The sequence below is a fragment of the Temnothorax longispinosus genome, chromosome 3 (genome assembly GCF_030848805.1).
Source record: "Temnothorax longispinosus isolate EJ_2023e chromosome 3, Tlon_JGU_v1, whole genome shotgun sequence".
Taxonomy (NCBI): domain Eukaryota; kingdom Metazoa; phylum Arthropoda; class Insecta; order Hymenoptera; family Formicidae; genus Temnothorax; species Temnothorax longispinosus.
In genome coordinates, this window is record NC_092360.1 from 1,421,798 (window position 1) to 1,444,200 (window position 22,403).

The window sequence follows — 22,403 nt, forward strand, 5'->3', positions numbered from 1 at the left end:
CAAAATTTCAAATGAATCAATGATTCTATTTTGGACTAACTTTATTATACATCTCGATAGTTTAATACCCTTTTAGAACTAAGTTCATTATATCATTGCGACTTAACGTCACGTTCTGATTGATCGTCTTAGAACGTGCAGAAATTTATACGCCATGCGCTGCATTGATTGACCACGAGCATAGAGGCACGCTATTAAATATCTTTATCGATTCGTCCATCTTCCTCGCTCCGCCTTAGTCGTACGACGACATTCTTTTCTTTCCTTCGAGCAAACTAGCATTTCTAATCGGCGATTAGTGTGCTAGCAGCTGTGTATGCGAGATTACTGGCTTCAACGTCGCTCGTAATTTCGCGGATATCGACTATTTTACTTATTCCATTACAGTCTTCTCATCTACAGTACGCGCATGTACATTGCCGCGGGCTCGAGCATCTTATTTCCGATATTCTGAATACATAACTTATATGTAATATATGTACAATTAATGAGATCCTCACGTATATATTATAGATACATTTATTTATTAATATTAATTACATGTTTTTTTTCTGTTACAGGTAAGTTTCACGAAAAAAATTCACGCTTTAGGAGCAATCTAGATGCCAGTCCAAGGTCAGATATTTCCAATTTGTTACTTGTCAAACATATGAGAGAGTATTAGTTGTTGCCACTCGTAAAACTTTCTTTCAACGAGCGGTCAAGCGGCTTTCGCGCTCGCGTCTTCCGCGAGATTTATCCCCGCGGTTTCGTTAAATTACAACGGGGCAGCAAATCGCTTACCTGCCAGCCAGCCGGCACGCCAGAAATGTTCGCTTGGTAGCGCATACGTCGTTAACGTCACATCGAGAGCTACGAGAGCAACTGCCCAATACGCCCGTTACATGCGCTAGAGGCGTCATTCCCGTTCTAACTGCGATGCTAAAAATCATCCTTTTCTCAGCTGACAATTTGATAGTAACCTAAACATGCTGATGTACTGGCTGATTACGAGAAATATTAGTCATAAAAGTATGATAGAACAAGTTGTATTAAACTTGCCAAAATTGCAATATTTTGTTTTCTGAGTAATTGTAAGCAATTTCTAAATAATTTGGAATTTAGAGATATCACCAAAACATAGAAAGGAAAAAGAAACAGACAAAAGTTATTCTTATACGAAGTTCATAATTTTATATTTTATGTATGATCTTTTTTTCTTCTTTACGAAATATTGAATAAGGAAACTATAATGTTGGTTTCTCACTTGTTAACAGAAATTACTGTTAAGCCGTTTACCATAATCGGGGTCAAACCGACCCCCTAGCAGTTATGCCACCCAAATTTAACCGTAGCAATTGAGGGTTAATAATACCGAGTTGATCAAACCAGGAGAGAGATAATCATAATTTGAGCGTAGCAATGATGCTATCAGGGTGACATACTTGCATGTCTCTTAATGGCGGAGTAATGACATGGCCGTTACGTCCGATAAAAGCTCCATTCTCATTCCATCAAAGTCGGAACAAGTGAACTCATCTGTGCGCGCGAGGCAGGTGCAAACTTGAATTTTTATGGTTCCCGTTAGGATCCGTGAAGAGAACGACCGAACGATAATCAAGAGCTCGTCCAATAAAATTATTCGCTTATGCGACATTTATCTTGTTAAAATTGCAATAACTCGACGACGTTCGTAATATCGGGCTGCTTTTTACACGCAGAATTCCTACTACTGATCTTGAATTATAGATCTGTATTTTATGACTCTTCATGCATGCACACACAAATTTGCTGAATTACATATTAGTAAATTTTTTTATTTCCTTAAAAAGTTATAGCTCGTGATTATAATAACCTAATTAGTTACTGTATCAATACTTAAAGTATAATTATTTAATTTAATAGAACTGATTTTGTCAATTCCAAAAAGTTATTTTAATATGTGATTTTTTATAACATCTTAACTCATCGTATAAATAATTTATAAACTAGATTACGTTCTCACCTATATATAATGAGTACGTTACACTTATACATTTAACATAATCGTAACACATTTAGCAATAAAGAGGAACGCAATGCCAATGCACTTCTTAGAAATAGAAGTTTCGTGTGGAACAAATCTATTATCTATGCGTGCAATGTTCTTGCAGTATCGATTACCACAGTTACATCTCGAAAAACATTTCCTAGCATAGATCGTAGCGAGCGCGAAAGAAATTATTTATGCTCACTGAATTTCGTCACGTCCAAGGTTGTTGAAAAAGCAGAGAGGCGAGGATGGGAACCTTTGTCGCGATACGATATTTGTGTTTTACATCGCTCGTTTTGTGCACCGTGGCATTTTCTCTCGATTCAACGGTCTAATTGTCACCATTTCGCTATAATATCGTTATTTGATCGAAAAAACTGCAGAAGTATTCTCCTCAATAGACATCACTATCTAGATCGCTTGAATTCTTATTTCGATCACACCGCTTACATAATATCGCCTGCACAATAACTGCCTCGGAGATATCCTTTCCAACTTAATCGAATCACCGCCGGAATCGCGATTCAGCGACTCGATTAGAAAACAATATCGTTAGGAGTGGACTAACGGTATCGCGACGGTGTCCCCATTGTGAAAGGGTTGATTCCTGTTGTCGATTTGCTGATACGATCGCGCGGGCGAACGGAGCCAATCACAATCGGGGCTCGCATTACCCAGCGAATATATTCCGAACAATTTGGAACGTGTCGGCGCAGTCCAAGCGGAGCACCGTGTGCGCTGATTAATCTCAAGATTCCGATCTAATTGGATTACAGAAGGCTGCGCCTTGCTTCTCTAGTTTTCATTCGTCATCGTTCGGATCTTCCGTCTGGTTCGTGCATCGTCGAATCACGACGCTCCTTCTGTAGCTGGCGTCCCTCTGCCTCGCTCTAGTCTGGCGTGTTCGTCAAGGATCCGCTCTCCCGAGTCTGCTCGGTTGATGTTCGTTGTGTCAAGAGTATCAAAAGAATCGACCGACCGGTGATTTGTTGCTGACAGCGCCGACAGGTCCGTTTTAATGGGAGGTCCCTGCTCACGATCGGCTCTCTAATATTGTAGATGCTCTCGTGGGCGTTAGTTTCTTTCTCTCGTGATGCTCGTAGAGCTTGAGTCGCATCTATATACTGTTGATCCTAGTGCTGGCGACATGCGGAAAGATAATAATGTACGCCACACGTGTGGCATGTGTGCCGGTTGATTCCTTCCTTTTTTTCTTCTCGAACACGTAAAAGTTTAGTGCGCTATCATTATCGCATGCGTTATTATTCTAATACAATGTCGTAAAATAATTTTATATTATTAAATGGAATGCAAAGAATCAAGAGTATCAATAAAATGCAAGAATAACTGTCATCCACATTAAGATAAAGAATTGTGCTAAAGGAGGTCTTAATTGAAGCATCGCGTATTTTTCCATTTATTTTTAATGATCGAGTTTATGTGTCGTGAGATGTATCTTTACCAGCATACAGAGTTTTCGCATAAAAAACTAATCACCCGTTGGATCTCTCATATGAAAACAAATATCCTGTTACATGTCATTTTCTGTTTTGCTCGATATCTCATCCTTTGCACATCACGCGATATATTATCATTCGGCTCATTAGCCGCGACCCTCGCGGACGCGCATACGCCCACAACGCGGAGTAAACGGAGATTCCAGTTGCAGCGAGCGTGCGAGCGAGCGAGGCAACCAGTGGATAAAGGATGCAGCACGCGGACCGTTATGATGGTCTAGGATGAAGCGAGAGGATTTGCGACGTAAGTGTGGCACGGCGACGCCTCGGGCTCCGTATAGGGGTTACGAAGCGCAGGAGAAGCCGCGCGCGATGCAGCTTGCACGGTCGCCGATATCTTCAGCCACACCCAGGTGTCCTCTCTCGCTCGCTCGTTCTCTTCCCTTTCTCTCTTTCTCCCTTTTCTTCTCGCAGGAGAAATAACTCAGATATCTCGGCAGCGCTAGATCGGAGACCGGAGAGCGCATTTGCATCCCGGGTCTTGCGGCGCTACACGCTTGCTCCACTTGTCTGAGACCCGAAGTTTGTGTTCGTTCATTATGTTCCTTCCACGTGGCCGACTTGTAGAAAGCGAGGCTGCATTCGCACGTGTACCGCATCTCGCATGGTCGCCTTTAATTCCTAGGTAATCGGGATTTCGAAATGTCACGTGGCGGCGCCGGCGATACGACCGCTGTCTCTTTTCTAGCGAGGTATTTATTCCTTGCCTATAAATGAATAATGTCATTCCGCGAGGAAAGTCCGAAGATTTCGTCCGGATATTTCTCAATCGAGAAATTCCTGCTTATATCTCATGCGGTCCACGCAGTTAAATTAATAGGTATACTCATTCTTGTGTTCGTAAGTTGTGTAATTTAATCTGTTTTTTTTTTCTCTCTTTCTCTCTACATTATTATAATTTTTTTGTAATTTGTCTTATTTTAGTAATTTATTTTATAGTTTTTCTCTATAGATCTTTACTTTGTTTCTTTTGAAGTCTGTAAGACCGGGAATATGTTTCTTGCCGTAAGAGAATGATTTATTGGCACGTAGAATACAACGTGTGTTACTGAGCGCTTAATAACGTAGTATTATTTCGAAACAACGGAAATCTGGCCTGATGCAAGTCTCGCAATAATAGCGTCGCTCCACATAACGTGTACCTGGATGAGAACAAAAATCGGTTGTCCGTTTGCTCAATTGTCGGAAGACTGTTAATATTGGCCGGAGCTCTTAACTTACGTCGTCCGCTGATACCGTGTAATTATTATCTATATGTCCAGCCGCCGGATATTGGTAGTAACTTTGCAAAGATAGGTTTACGACATTTCCGGCGAAAAATTGTCCACGTTTCCTATTCTCGTGAACGCGAGATGTCTTTTACGGTACTTACAGAAGTTTCCTGTAAGTACGCAATATTTTTCTGTATTTCTCTTAAATACATTATTAAGATATACACGATTCTTTGATTTCTTTGAATGAAAAAGAATTTAATTTCTTGATTTTATCGAAATTTGTTGTAAAGTGTACTTTTTTTCTTTGAAAAATTTAACTAATGTCTTATATTTCTTCATTAGGTACATACTTAACATACTTAAAAATGTTAAAGCACGTTCTAATTGAAAGAAAACCGATGTTATTGTTGTAATCAATCTCGTGTGGGCGTCTTTTTATTAAAATTTAATTCCGTAACGAGAGTTGAGAGCACGTTATATTAATCTCCAAGAAGAAGCTAAGTACAAAATGATTTAAATACTTTCTCTATTTCGATCGCGTTACGCGTTACATATCTATGATCGCTGATGAATTGCTCTGTAAAAGAAAAGGCTTGGAGATATCAAGTCTCGCAACCAATGTGGCATCATAAATCGCGCCGGGACACGCCCGTCTCTCTTCATTATGAAAGGATCAGCGATTCTGCGTGCGAAGGCGAGCGTGATTCTTGATCTTTTCTCTCACTCTTTCTCTTTCTCTCTTTCATTGACCTTAATACGTGTGGAATCCAATTTAAACCTCTTAGGAGATTTAAAATAATTAAAATTATCAATACTATATGCTGTTACGTAATATGAAAAAATTAAGTCTCTATAGAATATTACTTTCAAAATCCGCGGATTTTGAAAGTAATATTCTATAGAGACTTAATTTTTTCATATTACGTAACAGCATATAGTATTGATAATTTTAATTATTTTAAATCTCCTAAGAGGTTTAAATTGGATTCCACACGTATTAAGGTCAATGAAAGAGAGAAAGAGAAAGAGTGAGAGAAAAGATCAAAAATCCGCGGATTTTGAAAGTAATATTCTATGGATGATCTTGTGAGTTCCTCCATGAATTTCGTCCTTTATTTTTGCGTTTATCGGCTCGCACAACGCGCGGCTGAATGGCGGACGTGTGGCATTGATATCCCCGACTCTCCCTCTAAAATGCTTCGCAATTTAACCGTTGAAAAGGCCACGCCGTATATAGGATAGATGCAACACGCAGTCGCGTTATCTGTAGCGCATAACTGGGATATGGCCCCTTTACCCTAGGCGCTTCTCTATGTGTGAACCGGCACGACGCCGCGGCCGGATCGAAATGTTAACATCACCGTGGAAACTCACGTTCGCGTTAAAGTTTATCTGTCCGACAGACTCGTAAATATGCTAGTGCAGCTTCGCTCGTTTATATCGTGAAAAGGTATGTATACAGGATACTTGAGAGCGGGATCTGTATGAATTTAGCGTCGTGAACTGCTATGTGAACTGATTTCCTCTGTTCTGTTAGCATAAGCTGGTTAATGGTAACCTCACTGGGGCGCTGTCGCAATGATGATTTTGCAATTCGCAATGGATTTTGCTATATTTCTGCTATAATGAAAACGTATATCTATATTTTATAACACGTAATCTACATACAATTGAAAGCAATAAAATTTAAAAATATTATGATTATTTTATGGAACATTCTAATTATTTACTGTTATTTCTACCAAGTATAGTATTGGGCAAACTTAAACATTCATTTTTCAAAATTCTCAATGAGTTTTTATAACAGAATGCTATTGATATACTGGACGTACCATCACACCTGTTCGTTTTTTCTTCAAGCGCGCGAGACATTTAATTTGAGAAATTGCATTTTGACGTCAAGATTCTCGACCGCGGTTACGGGGGTTCCTACGACGACGACGCGGCCGTCGAAAAAAGCCTGGGAGATATGTAACGATAAATCCCCGGCATTCACGCGTGGGAGATTGCCGTAATGTCGGTAACACACGGCCTGTGCTCGTCCGCCACGCCCCAAACAATTACCAAGGAGTCGAGGCGATAAATCAGCCGCGAAACCGTCTATACGGTCGAAGCACGTAGCGCCATGGTATACGTGAGGGAGGGATATACGTGTATGCGTTGTGGATCAATGCACAATCGTCGATTCCATCGGGAAATCGAGAGTCCTCATCTGAACATGTCGCGTAAGACGGAACGCGATAGACAGATAAATCTATTCCGCGCGGGCATCCCTTGGAGCTTTCAGAAACCCGCGTAGCTTATATCCGTTCTGAAAGTCTATCTTCAGCAATGCAGGATATTTCATCCAAGACCACGTCAAAGGAACTTCGGATCAATGATAGGAATGTGTATGATACCGCTAAACAATGAACTGAGATTTCCATTGACAAGCGAAAATCATTTCTATGATACTAGTTGACCAGTTGAGTGAGTGGAAGATAAAAGTTGAACCAGCTTCTCGGTTCCCGATTAGCACGGATTATTGTTCCACGCGTATTTTCACACTTCGAGCTGATGCTGCAGTTTACGTAAGAGCTGCCGAGAGAGTTCTCGCGTTCTAGATACGTTGGAAAAGACTCTAGTAAATAGTCGCCTGATTCGTAACTCTTTGAAATCACGATCTATCTATTTTTTGGAGATAGCGGAAGAATAAATAGACAAAAGACAAAGACAAGCATGAATAAATAGAAAAAAGTTGTTCCTAGTTGTATCTTAATGATGCTGTATCTGTACTGTATCTGCGATGACCGTGATTCAGTGGACCTGTGCGAAGGTACAAGACAACGGTAGGATGTCAAGTATCATGAGTAACTAAAATTGGTTCGTAGGATTGACACGCACCTCCGACGTCTTCATTATATTCGAACGAACGAGAATATTGAATTTACCGTCTCTCATCGATCATCCTCGTTGACAGACTCTTACGATCCTCCCCGCATCTTTCTTTCACTACTTCATATTATATCATATATTACTGACACCATTGTACCATCGATCACAAGAACATCCCTTGAAGCACTTGCTAGGGGTAATATTCATAGTCACTCTTTGAGAAATAAGGATTCTTATTTACATAAATATTATGTATGTATACAATGTATACGCAAACATGTATAAACAAAGAATTCTTACTCACGAAAGAATCTCTATAAATATCATTGTAAGATAATATTTATTTAAAGATACCTCGTTAAATCGTAACAATACTTCCTTAATCGTGAAGATAATAAAGATGATAAAATGAACAAGTGAGAAATTTAATGGAATAACGAGCGATCGAGATCTCTCGCTTCTGATTCCCACCCAGGAGATGAATACGGAGCGCGAGATACGTTCCGATTACGTAAAACTTATATGTATTTCCCATAGCGCCAAGTACCAGAGGTGTTATGTGCTTTCTACACAACCCGGACACGTACGCGAGATCGCAGTGCGGGCGTTAGGTTGACCGTTTCCCCGAACGCAAACTATTTTCCTAGCAAATTTTTAACTCTCCGTCTCTCTTCTTTAACCATACTCTCCTCTAACTGTATTGTACTGTACCTCGAAGCACTTTTCTCCGACTGCTGAAAACCTCGACAAAAGGCATGAAGAAACATTGCGACTAATGAAATAAAACTATCTCTCGGCGGTACTTGCTTAATCATGACAAGGAAACGGTACTCGTGAGAAAAAGGCTGGCAGTGCGCTGATCTAAGCGCTCGCCTGCCTCGCATTTGCCTAGAGCCGGCCCTGTCTCCACACGTCGGGCGTGCAGCGGTACGCCACACCCAGGTCACAGCACCTATGGCGAAGCGCTTTTTTTTCTACGGGGTTCCCCCCTCGAGAGAGAGATCCCGATACGCCATCTCCATGACTGAGTCACTTGCAGACGCACGAAGCGGCGCGGTCTGATCGCCGTTCTTATTCCGCTGTACCAATACAGTGAGCGGAACATTGCTACATGTTACACTATTCTACACATGCGTATAGTTTAGAAATATCTTCGCGAACTGTTGTATAAAACATTCTTTTAAATTTTTCTATATATTTTATATATTTTTACATTTCTTATTATTTATATCTTTTTCTATATTTGAAACATATTGTTATAATATTTTTACGCACAGAGATAATTCAACTAAATCGAAAAAAGGGATGCTGTATTGCGTAACTCTAAACTTTGCCGTTCTGTCATTTTGCAAATCGAGATCTGTTGCTTTTCTTCCTTTTTCATCTTCTTCTTAGCTTTTCCACCTCTTCGTCCTATTCTCCTAGTGGAGAAAGGTTGATCGGCGTATTCGTCCCTGTCCCTTCTTCACAGGTAGCCTTGGAAGTCGGTCCATCATCGCGACTTCTCGCCGAGAAAGACACCACATTTTAATGAATATTACGTACACACGCGATATCTTGTGATGTCTATTGCGCGAGATACGAATCATTGCTCCCGATCATTCGTGCATTCCTGCATCATTTCACGGTGTTGTGGCAGTCGAGACATCTCTCGATTGCCAATCGTCAAATCAGGAAGTTTTCCATGTTTAAATATTACAATGTCTTTCGAACCCGTTGGCGTACGTCCTTGCAAAACTCGCTTCTACTCGAACAATTACTTCACTGATTACCCCTGACGTTCTTCGACGCGTGTGATATCGAGTCGGCATTTCAATTCAGTCGCGCAGCTCTCGTCCTACGCGAACTTTACCCGCGACGAGAACCACGTGGTCTCGTGGACCACGTAGGAGGGTTATTTCTTTTCTCTTTGTGTCTCCCGACGGCGTGCCATAAATCCTTCCTCGTCGTTACTTGTCCACGTGACAGATAGTACCGTATGGTCGCATACTCGCGCGCGAGCACAATGCAGAACGAACGTAGAATGACATTTGTATCGGCGTCTCGTTAGAAACTTGGTAACCGAGCTAGATCCACACGGCAAAAGCGATGGGATGATGGAGCGCTCTCCTGATACACTGTACTTAAAAGTAACCATAAAAAGTTGTCTTCCTTTTCTAAAACTCGTCGGCCACTGTCATAAGTCCGATTATGCGAGTTCGACTTGCGCGTATTCCAAGCGTGAAGGAACGGACGAGGGCTGATGATCGTAATCGTAAAACGGAGGCTCGATCGTATGGCGGATTAGAACTGGGCTGTTTTCCAACCGCGGAGAGGATCGTTATGGCGCTCAAGCATTACATCGAGCGCTATATCGTGGTAATTAGTTCACCCGTGAAAAATCCCACCGTGGATTTGCATAATCCAATCGGATTATGCCGTGGCGCACGAACAATTTGCGATCCTGGAAGCTGGAACGGGCCCGACGATCTTCATAGGATCACTCCGTAAAGTCGTAACTTGGGAGTTTCTGCTCTATTACCCGACTAATTAGCGTTCGCGATTCGACGCGCGAATCTTTCTCGAGATTCCCCGCTATTTCTACCCGGCCAGGTAGATAGAATCGATCGAACGATAGTCTGTTTACCGTTTCTTGACTATTGTTTTTTTTTTTTTATAAAAATTCTTATGCATTATATAAAGCAGTCATTAAAATCCCGTGATCAAATCATTCTGTAATTATTGATTTTAGTCACAATTGCTTCGCAGATATATCTTACTTTTTTCGAAATAGTTAATAAATAAGTGTTTAGTTTGTAGCAACTCTTACATTTAATTACAGATCGAAATTAAGAATAGAAAAAAAGTCAATTCTTGACTCCAAGGGAGATTAAACAATTTAATTTATAATTAAAATAGAACATTTGAATTTATTTGCAATTAAGAAGGAGGAAATTAGTTAATGCTTTTCGCGTCATTACCGATAAATTTGCTCATTAGTGTAAACTTCGTGAAGACCGAAGACGAAATCGCGGTTGACAGGTCACGTGTGGGTAGTTTATTTCATATTCACGAGAGTTTCGCGAGCGTAGGAAGTTTCGCGACGTGCGTGGACCAGCCCTTGGTGAACTCGCTGACAAGACGAAGGGAAACGATCTTTGAGCACACCACAGACAGATGCGCGCTGCAATTAGTTTCCGCGAGACTTGAGTGGCGTGCAGAAGAGGAAGAATCTACGCAATTTGCATAATTCTCCGTCATAGCACGCGAACTCGCGAATACATTAGGACGACGAATGTCCTCTGCATCGAAATTTTCTCTCTCCCTTTCCGCGAGACAGATCGAATGCTTTCATCATCCAGCTGGACATATTGAACTTATAAAATAGCTCGGTGCACAGAATATCATTGTATTTTGCAGTGAAATTTCGAGTTGTAAAATGTTTCACATTACCTAATACCTAAAGACAACGCGTCTGAAAATTTGTTGTAAAACCAGATAATTACGAACTTCTTTCGAGATAGTTTAATCCTTTAACATCGATCGATTAAGTACAGCAGCTGTCCGACTTGGACAAGAAGAATGACTCGGTTTCTCAATCATTTCTCATAGCTCAGTCAGTTTTCTTCGTTCGTACAATCTAGCCAATTACGATCGATTAATCGGGTAATAGTGAAAAAAACGGCTCGAGGAAGCCATCGTCATCGTCATAGAAACCGCCGCGAAACAGCCGTCTTGGGAATAGCGTACATACATCGTTGACGAAGCGGTCGAGACATACCTCATTTTATCTCTTTCCACTGTTCCATTATTACATCGAGTTGACTGATCGCCTTATTCAGACTTTCAGGAAGCGCCGCCGATCGTCATCGAGCTATCGGAATCGCGGGATCGATCGTTATTCGTCAGTTTCATCGTCGCGAGGAGACAAATGGAATTTCATCGCCTATTAACATCAAAACAAAAATTTCCGTGTCTGATAATATGCATAACATTTAATTTTTGATGACTGTATCATTATCACAAGGTATCAAAGATTGAATGATCTGATTTTATCTCTTAACGAATCATATAAGTAAAATGTTTAAGTTAAAAAAGTAATTAATTAGCGTGAAATCCTGAGGATCGAATTCAAGTCTTGACTTGAAATTATTTAGTCAGTCTATTTAAATTAGAGTGCAAAGGATGTTCTTCACGGTTGGGTTCATTTCGAAAAATTCACGCAAATAAAGAAACTATGCGTGCCTGGAAAAAAAACACGAGACGAATGATTTCGATCCACCTGCGGCGCTCGCGGGCTTCTTCGCTAATATCGCCGCAAATGATGCAATGCATAGCGATGCACGGCGATGCCGATGCGCCGCCGAACGCCGCGAAGCTGGAATCCGCGGGGAAATTCCAGCGCTTCGCCGCGGCAGAAACGCATTCGGGTTTACGAGCGCGTTGAGTTTCCGGATTTTTTATCTCTTCCGGCGAAGCGAATCATCCTCTAACCGAGGAAGAAGTGCCTCGCCCTCTTAACAGGGATTTACAGTTAGACGGATAGAAATGCAGACTTCTGAGAAACGGGTTCGATGATATACGTTGCTCGGGGAAGAACATATAAAAATTCTTCTAATTTGCAATTTGAGAATTTAAAATTCACTTTTGCATTTTATATAGTTTACGACATTTTATACGAACGATTAAAGTAAAACTGATAAAAGTTTTAAGACACAGAACAAGGATTGTAAAAATTTCGACGAGAGATTTGTCTTATTATTGGAATTTCTAATTAAAACAGTAAGAATTTAAGATAAAAAGTCTATTGATTAATACTTTGTACACTGATTGTGAGAAAAAAAAGCTGTTGCTTCAATTAAAGTGCTATCACGGGGTGCCAAAAACATAAGTAATTTATTCAATTGTATTATTGTTAGATCCAATATCTGGATTATTAAACCAATAATTTAATTATTTACTTATGTTTTTGAATAAACTACTTATGTTTTGGCAATAATTTAATTATTGGTTTAATAATCCAGATATTGGATCTAATAATAATACATTTGAATAAACTTATGTATTTGGTACCTCGTGATAGCACTTTAATTGAAGCAACAGCTTTTTTTTCTCAGTGTAAATGCATTTTGATGGCATATCGTCACATATCTTGAGATAAGTCTTCAATAACGTAGGTACTAACTTAGTAACTGTACGAATTTCTGTACAGTAACCGCTTCCGTACAAGACAAATAAGCGTCAAATGAAGCGTGCGAAAAATTAAAAACGTTAACATGACGCACGTGCTTATACTGGGAACACGTAGCCTACCTCTAGGTGCCGATGCGTGGCATTTTTGCGGCGACCAAGAATGCAACGGAGTTTTCCCGGCATTCGGAAACTCAGCGCGGAATCCGAAGTTCTCGAATCGATCATCCGAGAGTTAGATAACTGCGTGGCGATTAAGAATTTCTTCTACCGTTAGCACCTTGCTCCACCCGACCGACGCCGCGTCAATTCCCGCGCGCGATTTCAGTCGACAGGTCTCGGACGAGTAATCGCGGCTCTATCAGACAAAGTCTCGCCCTCCGGAAGATTTTACAGTTAAGTCGACGTATACACATCGGTAAACTGCAGTTTCATAACGAATAACGAAGATCGCTTTGCGCTCTTTTCGCCTGCTTTCGACCGAGATTCATTTATAATCAATTATCCTTTGACGAAGTACCATATATAGTACCATTATTTCCAGTTCATCTGTGTCAATTATTTTTTATAAGAAAGCTTGCAAAATCTTTATTCTCTAAATAATTTCTGATTATTTTAAAAGGAACCGTCAATAAGCCGTTAAGTAATTTCGATAATTATCGAATCTTTGATTAAAATCAAAGATTGATGAATGATACATCGATCATAGGGAATTTATGAATACGAATCTGAATTTAATTACAATTTCAATCAGAGATGGAGTGTCTATTATTATCTTTGATTATGGACACTGATCAGTACTTATCTTCAAAACATATGGAGACATGGTCCTGTATTATTCTTTCTTACAAATTAGTAAAAAAAAAAGCAGAAATATAATGATAATTTAATAACAGACTGTGTTCGGAGTAAGAAAAATACTAATAAGGTTGATGGTTTCGAGATATCAATCAAAATTTGTTTCGCATTTGACCTATATTTAGCGCTAAATCAGGCACAATCGTTCTAAGTGTTATTTTCATAGCACGTAAATAGGATTTGTATCCGAAAACCTAAATTATTACACAAAAATGAATCGATTACTGAAGAAATCGGTTAAAAAAATTTTTTAATCTAATAAGACAAGTTACACACATTGAAAAACAGCATGAATCTTTACTTTTTAAACTTAATTTACTCGAAACTATTAACACGTGAGTTAAGTTATTTTTGCGTAACACTGTTCGCATTTGCTTGCGCGTTTATCGGCATTCGAATTTGATGGCATCCTGCACTAAGGAGGGCACGTACCTTGGCATGCGTGTGAAAAGCGATACCCCTCGGGCATGGCGTAATTATCGAGCTCATTAAACCGACCGATTTGGCGGCGCAATTAAGCGTGGACGATTTGTAAAGCTCCGATATTTATTTGGTGCATTACGCTGCACCGTACAACAACTTTTTTTGCCTCAACGAGAGGCTCCGCTGCCGTCCACAGGCAACTTGTATAAAGATGAGGCGATGGAGACGAGTGATGAAGGAGAAAGGGGACGAAGAGGAGGCGGTTTCGAGCAGAAGGAGGACTTCGATCTTGCGATGTCCCCTCATTTCCTTGATGAGGGGCCTGATGAGCCCTCTTTTTCATTCGATTCGGTAAATAACGCAGTCCGCGCTGCCACTACCACCGCAAGCAATTCGACTTCTTCGCTAAGAAGCCTGCGCGACTCGTCATTATGTCGTCGCGCATTAATGTCATCATGAGGGCGAGAATCAGAGTGAAAAGGACAGAGGCGGCAGATAAGAAGAGCCGATGGCTCTTGGCAAGAACGAGGAAGGGCGAGCGGAGAGGGCAATGTTGCGAATGTTGCTTACTCAGGTAGCAGGTAGAGGTAGCCTCAGGGCCTCCTCCTCTCGAGCGCACTCGCGTCCGTTAATCGCGAAAATCAACCGAGAGCGCCTGCAGGTGCTCGATGTCTCACCTTCGCCTTCCCTTCTCACAGGTTTGACCGTGATTGACCCACGACCCGCGATCATTCGCGCCTCGTAATAAACTCGGAGTCTCTCTCGTTACCGATACCACTAATAGATGCGTAAACGTGTTCTGCGTTTTATTATCAGTAATCGGGATTTGAAGACAAATTTCTGACTTTGCGAAGATATATAATCCTATTAAATGTTCTTAAGAATTTGCTATAGAGATATCTAGCTTTTGAATAAGTTGAAAACAGGAGAAAAGCAATTAAGCTGACAAATGCGCGCACAAAGGAAAGATCGAATACGGAATATGAAAACAGAAAGAAAGGATAAGTAAAATCTACGACAAATAAATTTGAAAACATTTGTTTAACGTGTCAATGAAGATGAGAAAACAATTTTGAAAAAATTAATAATTTTCTTCTTTTTTATATAAATATATTAATATAAAATTATATAATAGAATATACATATGTGTGTGTCGTTCTAGAGAAAAATGGCGGTTTTTGTACAACGCAAATGCATCGTCATAACAACAGATTGAGATGTCGACTGAAATTATCGATAGATAAACCTGTTTGATGGGCATTTATACTATTAAGTCAAAGCGGTACAAACCAAATTTTTCCTAATCGCAACCAATCGTGTAAACGAGACTCCTTTTCTCTCTTTTCATTCGATGGATTGCAGTAATAGTTACAAGATTCGATCAACTTTGAATCTGCTTTAGTGAAGATTACATACGATGCTCAAAATAACTCGCGACCGCATCGCGATGCCGTTTGAAACATGCGATTCTTAATAATTAATTTTATTAAAATATTTCTTTAATAACTTTGATGAACTGTGTTTGCATATTGTAATATAGAAGATAACTTAAGAAGAATTTACTATTAAACTTACACGCGACTCTTTAATAAAATCTGCGATTCTTGCGGTTTTTAATAATTTTTTGTCGAAATCAGGCTACTAATTCTTCAGGCTGTTTTATTCTTAATCGTTTAATCAAGATAAGGTGTATTTTTTTAAGAAATCTCGCGTTCGTTAAATGTCGAATGGGAATTTAGGATATTCGGCGAAGTATTTGTAGTAAATGACACGCACAATGTATCACGCAACGAGTTATGGTACTCTAGGTTGAACATGCTCGCCGTAAAAGTTCGAGGAACAGGATTCTTCTCAAACTTCCCTCGGAGTTATATCAGCGCGCTGATTTCCGCCGCGGGCCAGGAGTGGATCTTGCATGAAGGGACCACTTACGGAAACTGCTGCGTATCCTCTCACGAATCTTGGCAGCGTAGAGAATGAGTTTGAATTTACGTCTCTCGCTTGCAAGATACGTTCCTTCGGGTCATTCGCGGCAATAATAATACGCAGATTTTTACAAGTGGGGACGAAAAGGTTATTGAGAAAATGATGCTGTCATGCCAGGCTAGTGATTAAACAATACCCAGCGGTCGAAGAGAAAAAATATCGACTGAATGAAATATAAATAACACATATCTATAAAAGAGAAGCAACGCGAAATTAAACGCGCTAAGAAATCAAATTTTAGAAAAATTGGTAAAATTTCGCTTGTAAGTAAATAAATATTACGAAGCTTTTTAATCTCAATAACATAACGGCGTATTACTTTTTCGATTAAATTAACTATATTTTAAGAGAATTTTAAATATGATACCTTATTAAGAAATTTAAAACATGATAAAAAACAATTATTTCTCAGAATTTTTGCTAGAAAAAAGTTATTTCGAATTTTAAAGAATTTTATATCAAGAGACACGGTAGTGTCTCGCGCCAAGTTATTTATTTACTTCAATTTAAGAAAATGAATTTGTTCGCAAACGTATTATGTGTACACAGATGTTCCGATTCAGCGCTCTGCTCGTTACACGCCAAACGCTTTTCCCTCGCGCAGCGAGATACAACGTAGAGAATGACGCTGCGCACATAACGAGATATCGCTTTTCTAATTTAAACGAGCGGTGCCCCTATCATTGTACGTAACAGCCCCGCCGATGTATGCCCTCGCTCCGGTACTCACACACGCGCGGATTCGAGCGTTCAGCATCCGTACGTTGCGCGGTCCATGCGCACGAGCGCGGCGTTCACTGGGCGTGCATCCGTACCGTATCGAAGGCGAGAAAGAGGCGCACATGAGGCACGACCGGGTGAGAGACAGAGGCGGCGAGCAGGGGTGGGACGAAGGGAGGAGAGAAGCGCAGCTCGGGCTCGGGGAGCGCGAGTTGCGAGCCGCGGTTGGGTTTCGCATAGTTTATCAATGCGCGTAGGCCTCGCTACGAGAACACCGCGGCGAGGCAATAGATTACAATTATCCGAACACGCCTGGCCAAACGTGGGAGTGCGCAACACCACCGACGGCGCGTTCGGAGCTGTTACAGGCAGAGATCGGTTTCTCTTTGCTTTCTCCCCCACTCTTCCTCTCTCTCTCTTTCTTACCTGGGTTCCCCCCGTGGCGTGTGTACTTCTGGCGCTTCTCTGTCTCGCGTGCGAGCGATGGGCCGGATTAACTGTTCATTAGCGAGCGTCGATGATTGCCGGGTAAACTCATGCGCTACAGAGTCGAGCACTTTGGAGTCAAGGATTGGAATCAGAACTTAAATTGTCGTGTAAAACGTTCTGCGAACGTTGTTGCGTAGAACGTTATTCTATATAGAAAGAATTTTTTCGTGACAATCAAAAACACAACTAATAGTATTGCGAGATCCAATTATGCGTATCTCTGTCATTTGAAAGTGAATCAGTTAAAATTTTTATCAGTTTTAATTTTTTTGCTTTTTTTTCAAAACTAAATTCAAATTTAGTTTGAACTGCTATACTTTAAAGTAATAGATATACTAATTATTAAATGTCAATATATTTAATTTTATGTTAATTAATTCTATAAATCATAAAATATCCGGATTTGTACACATATAACTTAACGGTGAATAGAGCGATCTAAAATATTGACATTACAAAGAGTCAGATAAAAGATAATGTATTGTTTAGGTACTAAAGAAAATATTATTAAAATAAAACTTTTATGAAATACACACTTTTGTTCGAAGAAAATAAACACCGTAAAGTTTGGTCGTCATTATATGACAATGACAAGCATAATATTCCTTCTGTCGTTTCGAATGAAAGAGAGTAGAACTTGAACGAAACAACGTGCGAACAATCGGCGTCCGAAGCACATGTACGCGTAAATTGCTTATTACAGATCGATCGAAGCGATTATAATCTCTCCAGCGCGCTCCAATAGACAATGTTGCGAGCTAGCATAGCGGCTCGTCGACGAGTCGCTGTATCCCTGGCGTGGAGATCAAACGAAACGGACGGTGCCGCTTCTTTATTATACACCGAGTTCTGCCTCGATGCGGGATCGGAATTACGGTGCGATGCGAGCTTCCTTGTCTTCGCCGGTACCGTTCCTCGCCCCGTAATCACGGTTGTATTATTCCGCTTTATCTGCTCGCGCTTTACTCGCTCGATCGATCTTCGCAATCTTCGCACAGCGCTCCGCGAGCGGCTCGAAAAAATTCGTCTTTAAACGAACGGCCAATCGATTTAACTCAACCGTATCGTTAAAGGAGAAGGAGAGAAAAAAAGGGAAGGAAGAAACCTGCGTTTTATACATTTCCGCCGTCCCGCGTGCCACCGCGTCGCGCCGAAAACGTATCGATACCCCTTGTAAATTCAGCGATCGGCCGAGAAAATTCGCATTGCTCCACAATCTCGGTACCGCTAGGTGCTCAGCCGATACCGAACCCGGAATTGATTCGTGCGGATCAGCACCGTGTCGAAATTACGGCAAATGAAACGGATTCTGCAGTCGCGGTCTCGGATACACGGAACGGCACGGGAGTCATTATCTTCATCATCATTCCGGCACGCGTGATCTCGCGCCGCTTCTCCCACGTAACCCCTACCATTCCCTGGTCGACAGATAAGTAAATTGTTCCTGGTGCGTTGTAGCACGAACTGGTTTGCGCTATCAACTAGAGTTAAATTCAATACAATGTAGCTGCAACTACGCGTTAGTTTCTGCGGATGGACCAATCACCAGTTATCTTTGTTAAATTATCGTTGACACAAACTCGCATAAATACGAAAATTTATTCAAGAGTTTTGTTAAAGCTATAACAATCATACATTTATTATCTTAACTTGATTGTATAAAATAATGTTCGAAGCATTAACATTTGAAAATTGTACTGTTACATTTGAAAGAGTGTGAATATCAAACTAATCATTTTTTTATTATTTTAAACTTACTAATAAAAATATCGTAATATTGTTCACTTCGTACCAATGAGTTTTGTTTAAAAATGTGTTTTTACGTAGAATATTATACACACGAGAACCGCAAAAAAACCCGACTGAATCCAAAATCTGCAGTAGATCGATCTACATATGTTTTTAAAAATATATTGACATTATATAGTCAAGTAAAATATTTTTCTTAGCGCTCTGATAACTTTATAATTTTATATGAAACACTCAAAAAAATAAAAAATATCACTTCTATGTATATTTTCATGTAAAAATAAATATATATGTAAAATATTATGATAAGTTAAGAAATTATATATATGTGTATTTAAAATATATAAAGAATTTTTAGCAGCAGATGTGAATTCCCCGGTGAATCCCGGTGGATCCTGCGAACAGTCTAGACTTAATAAATAGCATCTTAGTCACTAGAGAGCAAAAAGTGAACTCGATCAGTTTCTGCCCGAGAACTACCGCCGTATCGACCGGTGCAACGCGATATTTATGAATCGGCAGCTATTCATTTGGTCCGCGGAAAGGATTGACAAGTGAGCATTACGGGCATTAGAAGAGAGGCGTGGACGGCAACGTCTATCGCAGGATACGTCGCCCGACGAAGGATAATACCAGCTCCCGAACTGAACCAGATGCGTGTAGCGACCGAGATGCATATGGAACAAGCTAAAAAAAAGATGCTTCTCGCGAGAGCGAATATCTGTTCTTCCCTTTGCAGGATCCGGAGACCTGTATCTCTCAGTGGCCTCGGCGATCCCTAAGTAAATTAATGTCTTCGAAGCACCCCGTGGAAGCTGTTAATAATAGCACCGCGTCGAGAAAATTAAGCGGTTTATTTGAGATTAATTATAGCTTTTCGGACCAGCTTGTATCCGTTCGCTTCGCGCGTTGACAACCCTTCATTCATTTATATTCTTCTGAATAGAAATAGAATAAATAGATTATTTCTTGCTGTTGTACTTTTAAAGTAAACTTTGCAACTGACAATGAGAGAATGACCTATGTTTATAATATAATAAAATATTTAATATATCTTAAAGAAATAAAAATTTATTTTACTATTTTGCAGTGTAGGAGAGCTGGAATTTATTCAGTTCAAAATGTCATTTGTGTGAAATTTTTCTTGAGAGACAATAAAACCGACCTTGAAAAATGTTCTGCGGCAAGCACCGCCGTTTCGAAACGTGTTTAATAATTCAAATGTTCCTACAGGCGTATTTGTATGTAAATTTAAAATAATACAAGAACAAGAAGTGAGCATCGATCAAGCAAGCACATTCGAGACGAGAGACGAGCCGGTTTCTCAAATGGCCTGATGCTGAATAACGAATAAGGAAGAAAATTGAATTGCCGATTTGTCGTAACATGAAAACGATGGAAAAGTTGAACAGATTCATAAGAAACAAAATTTGTATTATAAAATATCTAGTCATCTTCAAATTCGCTGACTAATTCGGAAACTTTCGGAAACAGTTTACAAAGTCCCATTGATTTCTAAAGTATATTACCTTACTTGTATATAGAAATTATTTACGGAATTTGTGTATAATGAACAGTTTTGCATTTGTAAGATTTATTAGTGACTTGCGAAAATTCGTGATAACATTCGAGCAATAATCGCCACGCTAGCGGCGAATACCGGAGGGGGAGTTTAAGATTCGAAAGGATGCCACAGGGATCCGCCACTTTGTACGTGCATTCACAAGTAAATTAGCTGCATCATTGTCTGCGCGGACGGACGAAAGGAAAGGAGAAAAAAATATCGGCTGAATGTAAATATGATAAAAATCCACGCGTCATCCGGTTGACGAGAATTGAAGAATGCTCTTCGAGGCGTCGCGATGCATCGACGCGACGTGACGACGGGATCTCTTATACGCGGCTTTGCAAAATCATCCTTCGATATCGAACGCATAAGCCGCTTATCGGTTCGTTCGATGTTAAAAAACTGTCACTTCTGGTTCCTTCATCGATTTGAAACTTATTTGTGTAATATAAACAGTAAATATATGTGATTATAAATAGGCAAATAGTGGTAACAATTGTTTAATGTTTCTTTGAATTTCTCTATTTCTGTTATCTAGAGTATTTTTTTATATGATACGTATGTGAAAAATTTATTATTTACTCCTTTCTATGGTAATATTTGTTGGAATTCGACAATGCTTTAAACATACAACGATGTTCTATGTTATGGATATATGCAAAGATATCAATACCTATCCACAATATACTAAAAATGTTATGCGTTTGTTTTATGTAAATCATTATTTTTTAAATCTCTCAAAAGGCGATATGACTGCCATGACGCATCTTCGATTACATTGATTTCAGCAAATTTTTAGCTCACTACGGGTTTTAGAAATGTAACTAAGATCTCAGTAGGCAGTGAAAATAATTCTCGCCTGGCAGCTGCCTCGCTTCGGGATTATTCTCCAATATAACGTAATTAGACCACCTGCGGTGAGAATGCGTCGCGTGCGTGCTCCATTCTACTCTTTCTTCTTCGTTTCCTCGCTTCTTTGTTTCTTCCTTTGCGACTTTTTGCATCATACGATGCAATAGCAATTCACCCGGCTCAATTTGTATATGAATGAACACGCATTAGCCTCACAATGTTGACAAAAGCAAAGAAACTTAACCATTAAGACCACCTGGTGTAAGGATCGCCAGGAATATCATGCGGAAATTTGGGTAAAACACATAGATGCGCGGTTTCCATGGTATAGAGAAGTTAATGTACAGTTAGACGCGGTAAATTTGATATCTAAATGTGACACTGAAATATTGCTATGATGAATTTAATAATAAAGAGTCACTAAAAAGTTACTGTTTATTGATTTAATCAAATTGATTTATGATTATATTAGTTATATCAATGTTAATAATGCCAGCTTTGATAACTCTATATTCTCGTCAATAATTTGAAGCGCCGACGCTTGAATATTGCGTTTTTAAAATTCCTCGTAATTAATGCACTTCGTAATCGATATTTATCCGATGACGATGATTGGTAGCCGATCCGCGATTTTCTTCGCGGAAGACCATGCGTGGAAGCTGTTCGCCGCTGGATTGATCTTGTCCCTCGGAATTATCGCCATCTGCCATCCCCTAATTACTCTTGATAATTGATGCGATTATTGCTTGTCAGGAATCACTCCCGGATTCACGCGGCAAGAAAATCGCTGAAAAAGGCATTCGGTCGATCGATGAAGTATGCAATTATTCCCTCGATCCAACGTCTCGATCATGTACTTTGCCCATCAATCGATATAGCTGATTAATTAACGTTAATTACGTCAGTTATGGCAGCGATGACTTCATCCGCCCTGACTGCTTGTCCGAACATGTCTATGAAGACTATCTATCTTC

At 40.0% G+C, this 22,403-nt stretch overlaps 1 protein-coding gene across 2 annotated transcripts in view; it reads left to right on the forward strand.

Moving 5' to 3' along the window:
- Window positions 1–22,403, forward strand: part of N (uncharacterized) — a 246,908-nt gene that overhangs the window by 212,663 nt on the left and 11,842 nt on the right. The gene's annotated exons all lie outside the window — the stretch shown is intronic.